The sequence below is a fragment of the Pinus tabuliformis genome, chromosome 3_1 (assembly GCF_031772625.1).
Source record: "Pinus tabuliformis cultivar Carrire ecotype Pingquan chromosome 3_1, CPIR1, whole genome shotgun sequence".
NCBI classification, from domain to species: Eukaryota; Viridiplantae; Streptophyta; class Pinopsida; order Pinales; family Pinaceae; genus Pinus; species Pinus tabuliformis.
The window spans coordinates 914,121,064-914,133,936 of NC_142301.1; the positions used below are offsets into that span (position 1 = coordinate 914,121,064).

Genomic DNA, 12,873 nt, shown 5'->3' on the forward strand with positions numbered 1-12,873 from the left:
CAACAATACCGTTTATCCCAGTGAATTTTATGGGCCCACCGGCCCAGAAGCCTCTCAAGCTCAAGCGTTTACTTTTTTAGTTAGAGACCAACGTCTTGGAGCTAGTGTGGGTCTGCCCAAGGACCTACTGGTTTAGGTAAATACCTTATGCGTTCTCCGACTGGAGAAATTATCTTTGGAGGGGAAACGATGCGTTTTTGGGATCTCCGTGCTCCTTGGTTGGAACCCCTAAGGGGCCCTAATGGTTTGGATCTGAGCAAGTTGAGAAAAGACATACAGCCTTGGCAGGAACGACGTTCAGCAGAATAATATATGACTCATGCTCCTTTAGGTTCTTTAAATTCTGTGGGTGGTGTAGCTACCGAAATCAATGCGGTGAATTATGTCTCTCCCCGAAGTTGGTTATCCACCTCCCATTTCGTTCTAGGATTTTTCTTCTTCGTAGGTCATTTGTGGCATGCGGGAAGGGCTCGTGCAGCTGCAGCAGGATTTGAGAAAGGGATTGATCGTGATTTCGAACCTGTCCTTTCCATGACTCCTCTTAACTGAAACAATAGATCAAACCAGATGGAAGAAAAATCGATTCAATTTCATTACATCTATCTCCCATATCGGCGGGATAGGAGTCTTTTCAAATACTCTTTTTCCAACTGGATCCTTGTAGCTCGGCTATATACAGCCGAGCTATTCTCTTTTTTTTTTTATTGGACCGGTAAATGCAATTGTTGAAAAACAAAAGGAGAGAGAGGGATTCGAACCCTCGATAGTTTTTTTTATCTATACCGGTTTTCAAGACCGGAGCCATTAACCACTCGGCCATCTCTCCCGGGGACAACTTCTATTCTACCCCTTCGTATAATCCCTAACTATAAGCATAAAGTCGGGTCGATACCAACTATACCTGTGACATATGATGATTTTTCATCATCTGGAATGGAAAAAAAAGAAACGAATTTCCCTCTCCTCTCACACTCAAATATCAAATTGAAAAAGTTTGAAAGCTCGATCAATTTATGGTCAAATCCTTTCCATAGTGCATTTGATCAGAATTGAAAATTGGGGATCGGATGGTATAGTCTATTCAATCTGTTGGGAGCTTGTAAGATCACAACCATGACTATTGCTTTCCAATCGGCTGTGTTTGCATTAATTGCTATTTCATTTTTACTAGTGATTGGTGTACCTGTTGCACTTGCCTCTCCCGATGGTTGGTCAAGTAGCAAAAATGTTGTATTTCGGGTGTATCATTATGGATCGGATCAGTCCTTTTTTTAGGTATCCTTAATTCTTTCATATCTTAGATATGTTCTAGATGTTTTAGGTTCACACTCCCTCCCCCTCCTCCCGGAGGGCTTTATAGCTTTTCTGAAGGGCCTTTTACTTCAGGCCCAAGGAGGAGGGGTTTTCCATATCCGTAATTGAATTAATAATTGGACCATTCAAAAATGGTATCTACTTACGAATGGGATTGAACATATATGTATTTTCCATTTCAATTATATGAATATATAGATATTCATATAATTGAAATGCGGGTATGGTTGAATGGTAAAATTTCTCTTTGCCAAGGAGAAGATGCGGGTTCGATCCCCGCTACCCGCCCTTCACATGGAATATGAAAAAGAATAGTTCATGTATTGATCGTTTCTTTTCCTCACTTATAATTCAATTATAAATTGATAAGTGAGAGAGCAATCCTTTCCGGACCAAAATACTTCGTATGTTCTGGTCTGGCGGAGACAGGATTTGAACCCGTGACCTCAAGGTTATGAGCCTTGCGAGCTACCAGACTACTCTACTCCGCACCATTGATTTATATCATAATCAGAATGGGTACACAAAACAATAATGGGATATAGTACCCCTATCCCTATATAGGGATAGGGGTACTATATCCCATTATCACAAGAAACTTCAATTACTTTTTTCTTTTCCTACCAACTCGATTTTTTTATCATGGGCAATAAACATGCGTGGGCCATCTCACGGAGTATGTGTCCGGACAATCCAAAGTCTCGATAGTTGGCTCTAGGTCTTCCAGTCGAAGAACAACGTCGATGGAGACGTGTAGGTGCACTATTACGTGGTGAAGATTGCAATTTTCTATGAATTTCCCATTTGTCATCCAATGATGACACTTTGCTTTTTTCCTCCAAAGATTGACGAATTAAATGATATTTCCGTTCCAGTGCTTGTCTCTTCTTCTCTCTCTGAATGAGACTCTTTCTCGCCATAATAGTTCAGTTGGTACTATTACCTACCAGGAATCAAAATATAGATCAGATTTTAGATGGAGTAATATTATGTTGATTACTTTTCTCTGTGGGGTATTGTCATTGTATCAATGACAATACCCCACAGAGAAATTGATGAAGAAGAATTAACCAAATTTACCTGATGTAGAGGCAATTAAAAAAGCTGCATAAGTGAATATATAACCTACGGAAAAGTGAGCTAATCCAACTAATCGTGCTTGAACAATGGAAAGGGCTACTGGCTTGTCTCTCCATCGAACTAAATTAGCTAAAGGCGTGCGTTCATGGGCCCATGCAAGAGTTTCGATCAGTTCCTGCCAATATCCACGCCAGGAAATAAGGAACATAAATCCAGTAGCCTAAACAAGATGCCCGATAAGAACATCCACGCCCAAACAGATAAATTGTTCATACCAAAAGGATTGTATCCATTAATAAGTTGTGAAGAACTTAACCATCGATAATGTCTTGACCATCCCATTAAATAAGTGAAAGCCTCATTAAATTGCACTACATTACCCTACCATAACATTATATGCTTCCAATGCCAATAGAAAGTAACCCATCCAATAGTATTCAACATCCAGAAAACTGCTAAATAAAAAGCATCCCAGGCCGAGATATCGCAAGTACCACCCCGTCCCGGACCATCGCAAGGAAAACTATAACCAAAATCTTTTTTATCTGGCATTAACCTGGAACCACGCGCATCCAAAGCACCTTTAACTAGGATCAATGTAGTTGTATGCAAACCTAGAGCAATAGCATGATGAACCAAAAAGTCTCCAGGACCAATTGTTGAGAACAATGAATTATTATTATCATTAATAGCATTTAACCAACCGGGTAACCATATGCTCTTACCTGCATCGAATGATGGACCACTTGTTGAAGATAGGAGTATATCGAAACCATATAACGTCTTACCATGAGCAGATTGTATCCACTGAGCAAATATGGGCTCGATCAAGATTTGTTTTTCTGGAGTACCGAAAGCAAGCATAACATCATTATGGACATAAAGTCCCAAGGTATGGAAACCTAGTAATAAACTAACCCAACTAAGATGAGATATTATAGCTTCTTTCTGCTCCAACATTCTCGCCAATACATTATCCTTATTCTGTTCCGGATTATAATCCCTAATGAGGAATATAGCTCCATGAGCAAAGGCTCCTGTCATAATGAACCCGGCAATGTATTGATGATGAGTATATAATGCAGCTTGGGTGGTGAAGTCTTGTGCTATGAATGCATAAGGGGGTAAAGAATACATGTGTTGAGCTACCAAGGAAGTTATAACCCCCAAAGAAGCTAAAGCAAGACCCAATTGAAAATGAAGAGAATTATTGATTGTGTTAAAAGACCCTTATGTCCGCGTCCTAATAGGCCTCTGGAGGAACATGTGCCTCCAAAATATCTTCCATACTGTGACCAATCCCAAAGTTGGTTCTATACATATGACCAGCAATTGAAAAAACAAGTGCAATAGCTAAATGATGATGAGCCATATCAGTCAGCCATAAACTTTGAGTTTGTGGATGGAATCCTCCGAGAAAAGTTAGAATAGCAGTTCCCGCCCCTTGGGAGGTACCGAATAAGTGACTACTAGAATCAGGATTTTGAGCATAGAGATTCCACTGACCTGTGAAAAGCGGTTCTAAACCTTCGGGATGCGGTAATACATCCAAAAAATTATCCCATCTGACGTGCACTCCCCTTGATTCAGGAATAGCGACATGAACTAAATGCCCTGTCCAAGCTAGAGAACTGACTCCGAAGAGTCCTGACAAATGATGATTGAGACGGGATTCGGCATTTTTGAACCATGAAACACTTGGTCTCCATTTAGGTTGTAGATGTAACCTACCCGCTATTAAAAAGATGACAGAAAGAAATAGCAAGAAAAGAGCTCCAGCATAAAGATCTTCGTTAGTGCGTAAGCCAATGGTATACCACCACTGATAAACACCGGAATAAGCAATATTGACCGGACCGGGAGCACCTCCTCGGGTAAAGGCTTCTATAGCTGGTTGACCAAAATGAGGATCCCAAATTGCATGAGCAATGGGTCTTACATGTAAGGGATCGCGTACCCATGCTTCAAAATTGCCTTGCCAAGCCACATGGAACAAATTACCAGAGGTCCACAGAAAGATTATTGCCAACTGACCAAAGTGGGAAGCAAAAATTTTATGATAAAGGCGTTCTTCGGTAATATCATCATGACTCTCAAAGTCATGTGCGGTCGCAATACCGAACCAAATACGACGAGTAGTTGGGTCCTGAGCCAAGCCTTGGCTGAAACTTTGGAAATCTTGATGCCATATACTTTTCAAATCCTCCTAGCCTTTATCCTATTGCAATAATTCTTGCCAGGAAGAACGCCCATGTTGTGACGATTCCACCCAGAAGGTAATGAGCTACTCCTACAGCACGTCCCTGTACAATGCTCAAGGCTCTGGGCTGGATAGCAGGAGCAACCTTCAATTTGTTATGGGCCCAAACAATAGATTCAATGAGTTCTTGCCAATACCCACGGCCGCTGAATAAGAACATTAAACTGAAGGCCCAAACAAAATGAGCACCTAAAAATAAAAGACCATATGCAGATAATGAAGAACCATAAGATTGGATCACTTGAGAGGCTTGTGCCCATAGAAAGTCACGGAGCCACCCGTTAATCGTAATGGAACTTTGTGCAAAGTTTCCTCCCGTAATATGAGTTACCACTCCCTGATCACTTATATTACCCCAAACATCGGACTGCATTTTCCAGCTGAAATGGAATATTACTACCGAAATTGCATTGTACATCCAGAATAAACCAAGGAAGACATGATCCCAGGCAGATACTTGACATGTTCCTCCTCTACCAGGTCCATCACAAGGAAAGCGAAAACCCAGATTCGCTTTATCAGGTATTAAACGGGAGCTACGGGCAAATAGAACACCTTTAAGTAGGATTAAAACAGTCACATGGATAGTAAATGCATGAATGTGATGTACCAAAAAATCCGCGGTTCCTAATGGAATTGGTAACAAAGCCACTTTGGAACCTACTGTCACCAAATCACCACCTCCCCAGGTTAAGCTGGTACTCGCTGTTGCACCAGGAGCTGTTGAACCAGGTGCTGAAGCATGAGTGTTTTGTATCCATTGCGCAAAGATAGGTTGTAATTGTATAGCAGTATCTGAGAACATATCTTGAGGACGTCCTAGAGCGCTCATAGTTCATTATGAATATACAGACCAAAACTATGGAAACCTAAGAATATACATACCCAGTTGAGGTGTGATACAATTGCATCACGATGTCTAAGAACGCGATCTAATAAATTGTTGTATTGAGTAGTCGGGTCATAGTCTCTTACCATAAAAATCGCTGCATGTGCAGCAGCGCCAACTATGATAAACCCACCAATCCACATATGATGTGTGAACAGAGAGAGTTGGGTACCATAATCAGTAGCTAGGTATGGGTAGGGAGGCATCGAATACATGTGGTGAGTACAACAATAGTTAAAGATCCTAACATAGCTAGGTTAACAGCTAGCTGAGCATGCCACGAGGTAGTTAAGATCTCGTAAAGACCTTTATGGCCCTCCCCCGTAAATGGACCTTTATGAGCTTCTAAAAGGTCCTTGAGATTATGGCCAATGCGCCAATTGGTCTTATACATATGACCGGCTATCAGGAAAAGAACTGCAATAGCCAAATGATGATGCGCAGTATCGGTCAACCACAGACCCCCCGTTACTGGATTTAATCCTCACGAAAAGTCAAAAAGTCTGAATATTCCGACCAATTCAGGGTTAAAAATGGGGTCACTCCCTTAGCAAAACTGGGATAAAGTTGAGCCAAAAGATCGCGATTGAAAATAAATTCATGAGGAAGTGGTATCTCTTTAGGATCCACTCCAGCGTCTAGAAGTTGGTTAATGGGTAGAGAGACATGTATTTGGTGTCCTGCCCAAGATAGAGATCCAAGTCCTAGTAACCCTGCTAAATGATGGTTCAACATGGATTCTACTTCCTGGAACCAAGCCAATTTTGGGGCAGCTTTGTGATAATGGAACCAACCAGCAAAAAGCATTAACGCTGCAAAGATCAATGCACCAATTGCAGTGCAGTAAAGTTGTAATTCACTGGTTATTCCAGATGCTCGCCAAATCTGGAAGAACCCAGAGGTTATTTGTATCCCTCGAAAACCTCCACCTACATCCCCATTCAATATTTCTTGGCCTACTATTGGCAAACTATTTGGGCACTGGGTTTGATGTGAGTGGGATCAGCCAGCCATGCTTCATAATTGGAGAAACGAGCGCCGTGATAGTACATCCCACTTAGCCAAATAAAGATGATGGCTAGTTGACCAAAATGAGCGCTAAATATTTTGCGAGAAATATCTTCCAAATTATTAGTATGGCTATCAAAATCGTGAGCATCAGCATGTAAGTTCCAGATCCAAGTGGTAGTATCAGGACCTTTAGCTAGCGTCCTTGAGAAATGACCAGGTTTGGCCCATTTTTCAAAAGATGTTTTTAGTATCTCTCTATCCACTACGACCTTTACTTTCTTTACTTCTGGTTCCGGTGAACGAATGGTCATTGAATTCTCCTCTTTTCGGACGGGACTTAAATAATAAGAAACCTGCCAATAGCAATTAGTGAACTTACGAGAGATATATCTCAACTCGTTTCTCCCTTTATTTTCTAGTTTATGACTGGAGCGACTATGATACGGGAGTCAATCTGAGGCAGGTGTTCAATTCTATTATGACATATCTTTGAGGTGCTCAATGGACCGCGGGCTTTTTTCATGCAAAAAAGCCTTTTTTTTGTAATTTTAAAAAAGCAACGGTGATTATTACACTACACCGTTTCTAGATGGATAAATAAATATATCTGTATATATGGATATATATATATATTTATTTATCCATCTATTGATACTCCTCCGTATGTCCCATATAAAAGGCCATCCATTATAAATCGTTATTCATGGATCATTAATGAAAAAAATATCCGGATGGATTTTACCCCTATTAAGAAGATCCATCAACAATCCAGAATCAGAAAAGGTATTCTTTTTATATTGTAAATATATTCCTATAAGATGTCGACGAAATAGAATCTAATTTTTGGGAATATTCTGGAAAAATCCCATTGATTTCGAGTCAGATATTCAATAATGAAAACGATTTCCCAATAATAGAAACTCTCATTCTCCAAAGCGTCCTGTAATCTTTAACCAATTTTGTGCTTCGATGTAATTGCCCGGAGCAAGTGCTATAGCTTGTTCCCAATACTCAGCAGCTTGATCGAACCAAGCCTCCGCAGTTTCAGGATCTCCCTGTCGAATGGCCTGTTCTCCTCGGTCGGGATAGGTAAACTTGGAAAAGTTTTCTTCCCTCAGAACCGTACTTGAGAGTTTCCTACCTCATACGGCTCAATCCACTATTCTTTAGTCCTCTACCAAAATTTCCAAAGAATTGGAGATGATTCATTGGGAGTTCATATTAACCAAAGGACCAAAAAAGTCAATGACATGAGTTTCTGATTTAACTTCCAATCAATTCAATGATCAGGTTCTATCTTTTCTCCTACCCTCAAAAAGATGAAGTATATCTCTTTCTATACTTCAGATTGATTGTCCAAATCAAAGTCTTTTTGCAAGGTAACTATCTCAGTTCCGTATAGAATTTTTGGAGAGTACTCTCTGGCTGGAGTACTTCACATCTTTAGGATCTGATGCTACACCGCTGCTCAATAGCTTAGTAGATCAACTCTATTACATAAGTTGATTCCTGATTCTTGTCAATGAGCAGATTTGATCGTATCAGCCCGAACCTTCTTTCAATAATTGATCTTTATGGTGCTTCCATCATCAATTGAATTTATTATCCATGGAATATTTAGGCTCTATCTATTCATATTCGGGCTCCTATGAGAGTTTTTTTCGCTACAGCTGATAAAATACCGTTACTTGGGACGGTGCATATGTAGAAAGCCTTTTCTTTTGTCCTTACTCGTAGTAGTTATTAACTAAGTTATTCTATGGTACAGATAGTCGCACGTAATGACAGATCAAGGCCGTATTATTAAGAGCTTGTGGTAAGGATGGGTTCCGTTCTAATGCTTGGAAATAATATTCCAAAGCCTTCGTATGTTCCCCATTACTTGTATGCACAAGACCTATATTATATAGTATATAACTTCGATCATAAGGATCAGTTTCCAGTCGCATAGCTTCATAATAATTTTGTAAAGCTTCCGCATATTCCCCTTCCGATTGAGCTGACATTCGTTACGGTCGTTCATTCCATTGAAATGATCTCCGCTTCAAAACCGTACATGAGATTCCCACCTCATACGGATCCTCCTTTCTTTACAGTAGGTAATATGGGGAGTAATCCGTGGAATTGAAAAAAAAAAAAAAAGATTCTGACCCAATATTATGAATTAACAGGGGCTAGTGTATTTCCAATGAATCTCTAGCCATCCTTCTTGCAAAGATTCTTTTCCAAATACCAAGGATCTTACTACTAGGAATGGAACCTCTAACAATTTCTTTGTTCTTAACGCCCTGTATTCTCCGGGGATTAATCACTTCAACAATCTCCGATGGTTCCATTATAAGGGTATCCGAAGTACAAACGAGATGGATGTTTGTTGTCCCAACCATTCTCACTACCCTTCAGAAAAGGGTAATGCATATGGGCTATAACGAAGCTTTTGTGTTGTCGATTTCCATACGTAGTGCTTTCTCCCTCATGCGCGCCTATCAAATAGGTTCAACTATACAAGCAAGGCCTATTGCATAGGTGTAACCTTTCGCTCGGTACTAAAATCCTCAGGAGATGAAAGCATCTAAAGGTGCATTGACGGGGATACACGACAGAAGGAATTGTTCTATCTCCAGAACTCACCTTCACTGAGCGTAAGTTTTATTTTACCCAATTTTTATTCCCGAATACCTTACCTTTTCTTTCCCCAAAAAAGAAGAACGGAAAAAATATCAAATCACACCATCTCTGTAATAGGTAAATGCTTCTTTCTCCCCCGGAGCCATCGGGATTATTCGCAATAATATATCTGCTACAATTGTGAAGGTCTTATCAATAAAATTGTCATTTCTCTGAGATCTAGGCATAGTCAATTACAGATTTGATAATTTCCTTCATTCCCTTACGCAAATGATTCCATGAACGAAATTTTTTTCTGGTGCACAATACCATAAAATGGATTTCCTTACAATCGTAAATATTTCTCATCTATCTAATATGTTCTATTTCTATCTATTCCAATCTATTCTTTAAAATTAGAATAGATAGGGAATAAATTGAATAATTGTTCATTAGTAACATGAATAATAATGGAAAAAGGCTCGTATTGAAAGAATAATAGATTGGGTAAACTCGGGAAGTCCAGTTCGATTATGATCCGAACAAAGAAAGAGTTAAACGATCGAGCATTGCATAATGAGGATGAAATGCCTACCCAGCAATTGTGTGCTTTATCCATATAGATAAAAGAATATCGGGAAAATATAGTCATCATGACACAGGATCATTGCCAAAGAATTAGTTCTTATACAATTGATAAGATGATCACTACAGATCTATATATTATCATAATATGGAATGGATCAGTTAATCTGTCTTAAATTCTTGATTAGGCGATCCGAATACGTCGGATTAACCGGGATGATTGAGGATTTCCTAAAATAAGAGGAAGTTGTAAAAAATGTCCTTTCGTCTTTCCGGGGGGGGGATTGAATCATTACCTTATTTATTATCTATTTATTTCCGAAAGATTGAACTGTTCGTACCCGAACAAAAAGAATTCGTTTCGTAAGGAAGTTGCTATTGACTCATTTTATTAATTAGAACCAAGAGATCTCATAGGAAAGATGGCCGAGCGGTTCAAGGCGTAGCATTGGAACTGCTAAGTAGGCTTCTGCTTACCGAGGGTTCGAATCCCTCTCTTTCCGTATCTTCGCCCTACTATCTATTTTCTTCTCATCCATTGTTTTTCCAATCTATTGAATCCCAATAGGACTATTTCCTAATTCCAGGATCAATCTACCTCTATTTGTAATAGAGAAAATAGAACGAACATCGGTTCGTGGTATGGGAAAAGTAAAGACTATTTTAAGAAGCAATAAAAAAAAGTATCGCGGATAACAAGTAACGTACGTAAGGATTATAAAATGTCTCCTTCGGGGAAGGGAAAAAGAAGGGAGAAGAACATAATTTCCAGATGCCCAGCAACCAACCCACCCCTCTCTTTCATTTCATTCTCGATTCAAGCTTGACGGAATAATACTCTACGACCAGCAATTCATTAATCTTCAAATTGATCCATTTACTATCTATTATTTGATTGATGAATCCTTTATATTGTAAGGAATGAAAAGTCAAATGATTTGGCAATTTATCCCTCTGGAACAGATCTATATTCTTCTTAATGATAGCTCTCAATCTTTGTTGATCTCTTATAGTAATCACATCTTGAGGTTGCAAGGGTAACTTGGTATATCTACCATATGGTCATTGACCCGGATATGTCCATGATTCACTAATTGTCTAGCTCGGGAATGGTGGGAGCCATACCCAATCGAAAAGAATATTATCCAAACGCATTTCAAGTAATTGCAATAGGACTGACCCGTTGAGCCTTTGGCTCTTCTAGCAATACGAACATATTTCAGCAATTGTCGCTCGTTAGTCCGTAATGAAAACGCAATTTCTGTTTTTCTTCTAGCCGGATACAATATTGAGATATTTTCCTGGAAGAAGATCGGTCATAGAATCCTTTCTGTTTTTGGGTCTTTTTACTAGTGAGACCTGGTAAAGTTTTCAGACGACGTATTATTTTTAAACGAGGTCACCGATAACGGGACATAGAAACTCCTTATTCAATTAACAAATAGTGCTAGAAAGAAGAAAGAATAGTATAACCCGTATGAGTACTACTGGAATTATTTTATATGGAAAACGAAGATCTTTCTCCAATTTGTTATTGATCCTAATAGCTCCAATCATTTCATTCATCCCGTTCCTAGTTGGGAGTAAATGATCATGGCATGACGGACCCGACGAAACGATCGTAAGAGTATTCTCCATTCCATCTTGATCCTAACAAAACTTTGTGGATTATGGAAATGAGAGGAACAGAAAAGAGCCAGCTATCGGGATCGAACCGATGACCATCACATTACAAGTGCGATGCTCTAACCTCTGAGCTAAGCAGGCTCGATGGAATATCACTCCCCATTTCATTGGGGTGAGATCCATAGATTCCTTTGGAATCCTAACGATTATAGCGCGAATCAGATTCAATGACGCAATCCAGATTACGATTACAATGGAACATTGTTTGAATGTAGATTCTTTCAAGGGAAAGAAAGGAGAAGTAAGGGTCAATTGATATCGATCGTTTTACTCACTCTTCCAAATCGACTAGGGGAGGATAATAACATTGCATTTCAAATGGATAAATAATATAATGATTCCCAGTCATATTCGATTGGGGTAGAGATAGAGAAGGGGAGAGAAGGGGAGAGAAGGGAGTAGGGAGTAGGGGAGGATATTTCTCCCACCCAATATGAGCAAATATCCAATGAATAAAGCTGATGGATATTACATAATAGGATTAGATCAAGGTATGATCTTGTTCTTCGAGAAGGGGATATGGCGGAATTGGTAGATGCTACGGACTTGATCGAATTGAGACTTGGTATGGAAACCTACCAAGTGATAGCTTCCAAAATCCAGGGAACCCTGGGATATTTTTGAATGGGTAATCCTGAGCCAAATCCGGTTCATGAAGACAATGTTTCTTCTCCTAAGATAGGAGGGGATAGGTGCAGAGTTTCAATGGAAGCTATTCTAACGAATGAATCTCATTTGGTCCAATACTGTAGTTATAGAACGATTATTTACACCTCAAAAATGGAGAGAGATGTTATATAACATTGACAAAAACTGGCGATCAGAACTCGTTCCAAGCATTTTATTCATAAGATAGATGCCAGATTCGAGTTGAAGTACTGATTTGACATTAAGTAATCCAATTATGAACTTATCTACTCTAGATGGAGAATTGAATTATTTTTTGGAATAAATGGTTGGACGAGGATAAAGATAGAGTCCAATTCTACATGTCAATGTAAACAACAATGCAAATTGCAGTAGGAGGAAAATCCGTTGGCTTTATAGACCGTGAGGGTTCAAGTCCCTCTATCCCCACCCAGGTTCGTTCCCGAACGGACTGATCTATCTTCTCCAATTCCATTGGTTCGAATCCATTCTAATTTCTCGATTCTTTTACCTCGCTATTTTTTTTTTTTTCATGAAGAGAAGAAATTAGAACATGAATCTTTTCATCCATCTTATGACCAGTTGAGTTGATCTGTTAATAAGCTGATCATATGATCAATTGATTTTGTGATATATGATCTACATAGATTAGATCATTTTGAAATTATTCAATTGCAGTCCATTTTTATCATATTAGTGACTTCCAGATCGAAAATAATAAAGATCATTCTAACAAGTAAAAAATTACCTTTTTACTTTCTTTTTTTTTGACACAAGTTAAAACCCTTACCAG

General features: G+C 39.2%; 5 non-coding genes across 5 annotated transcripts; 2 read left to right on the forward strand and 3 right to left on the reverse strand.

Annotated features, from left to right (window-relative positions):
- Window positions 1-737: 737 nt before the first annotated feature.
- Window positions 738-826, reverse strand: TRNAS-UGA (transfer RNA serine (anticodon UGA)). Its single transcript has one exon. It is a non-coding gene; the product is annotated as a tRNA-Ser (tRNA).
- Window positions 827-1,531: 705 nt separating this feature from the next.
- Window positions 1,532-1,602, forward strand: TRNAG-GCC (transfer RNA glycine (anticodon GCC)). Its single transcript has one exon. It is a non-coding gene; the product is annotated as a tRNA-Gly (tRNA).
- Window positions 1,603-1,731: 129 nt separating this feature from the next.
- TRNAM-CAU (transfer RNA methionine (anticodon CAU)) lies at window positions 1,732-1,805 on the reverse strand. The gene has a single exon. It is a non-coding gene; the product is annotated as a tRNA-Met (tRNA).
- Window positions 1,806-10,162: 8,357 nt separating this feature from the next.
- Window positions 10,163-10,249, forward strand: TRNAS-GGA (transfer RNA serine (anticodon GGA)). Its single transcript has one exon. It is a non-coding gene; the product is annotated as a tRNA-Ser (tRNA).
- A 1,191-nt stretch (window positions 10,250-11,440) lies between these two features.
- TRNAT-UGU (transfer RNA threonine (anticodon UGU)) lies at window positions 11,441-11,513 on the reverse strand. Its single transcript has one exon. It is a non-coding gene; the product is annotated as a tRNA-Thr (tRNA).
- Between the last annotated feature and the right edge of the window lie 1,360 nt (window positions 11,514-12,873).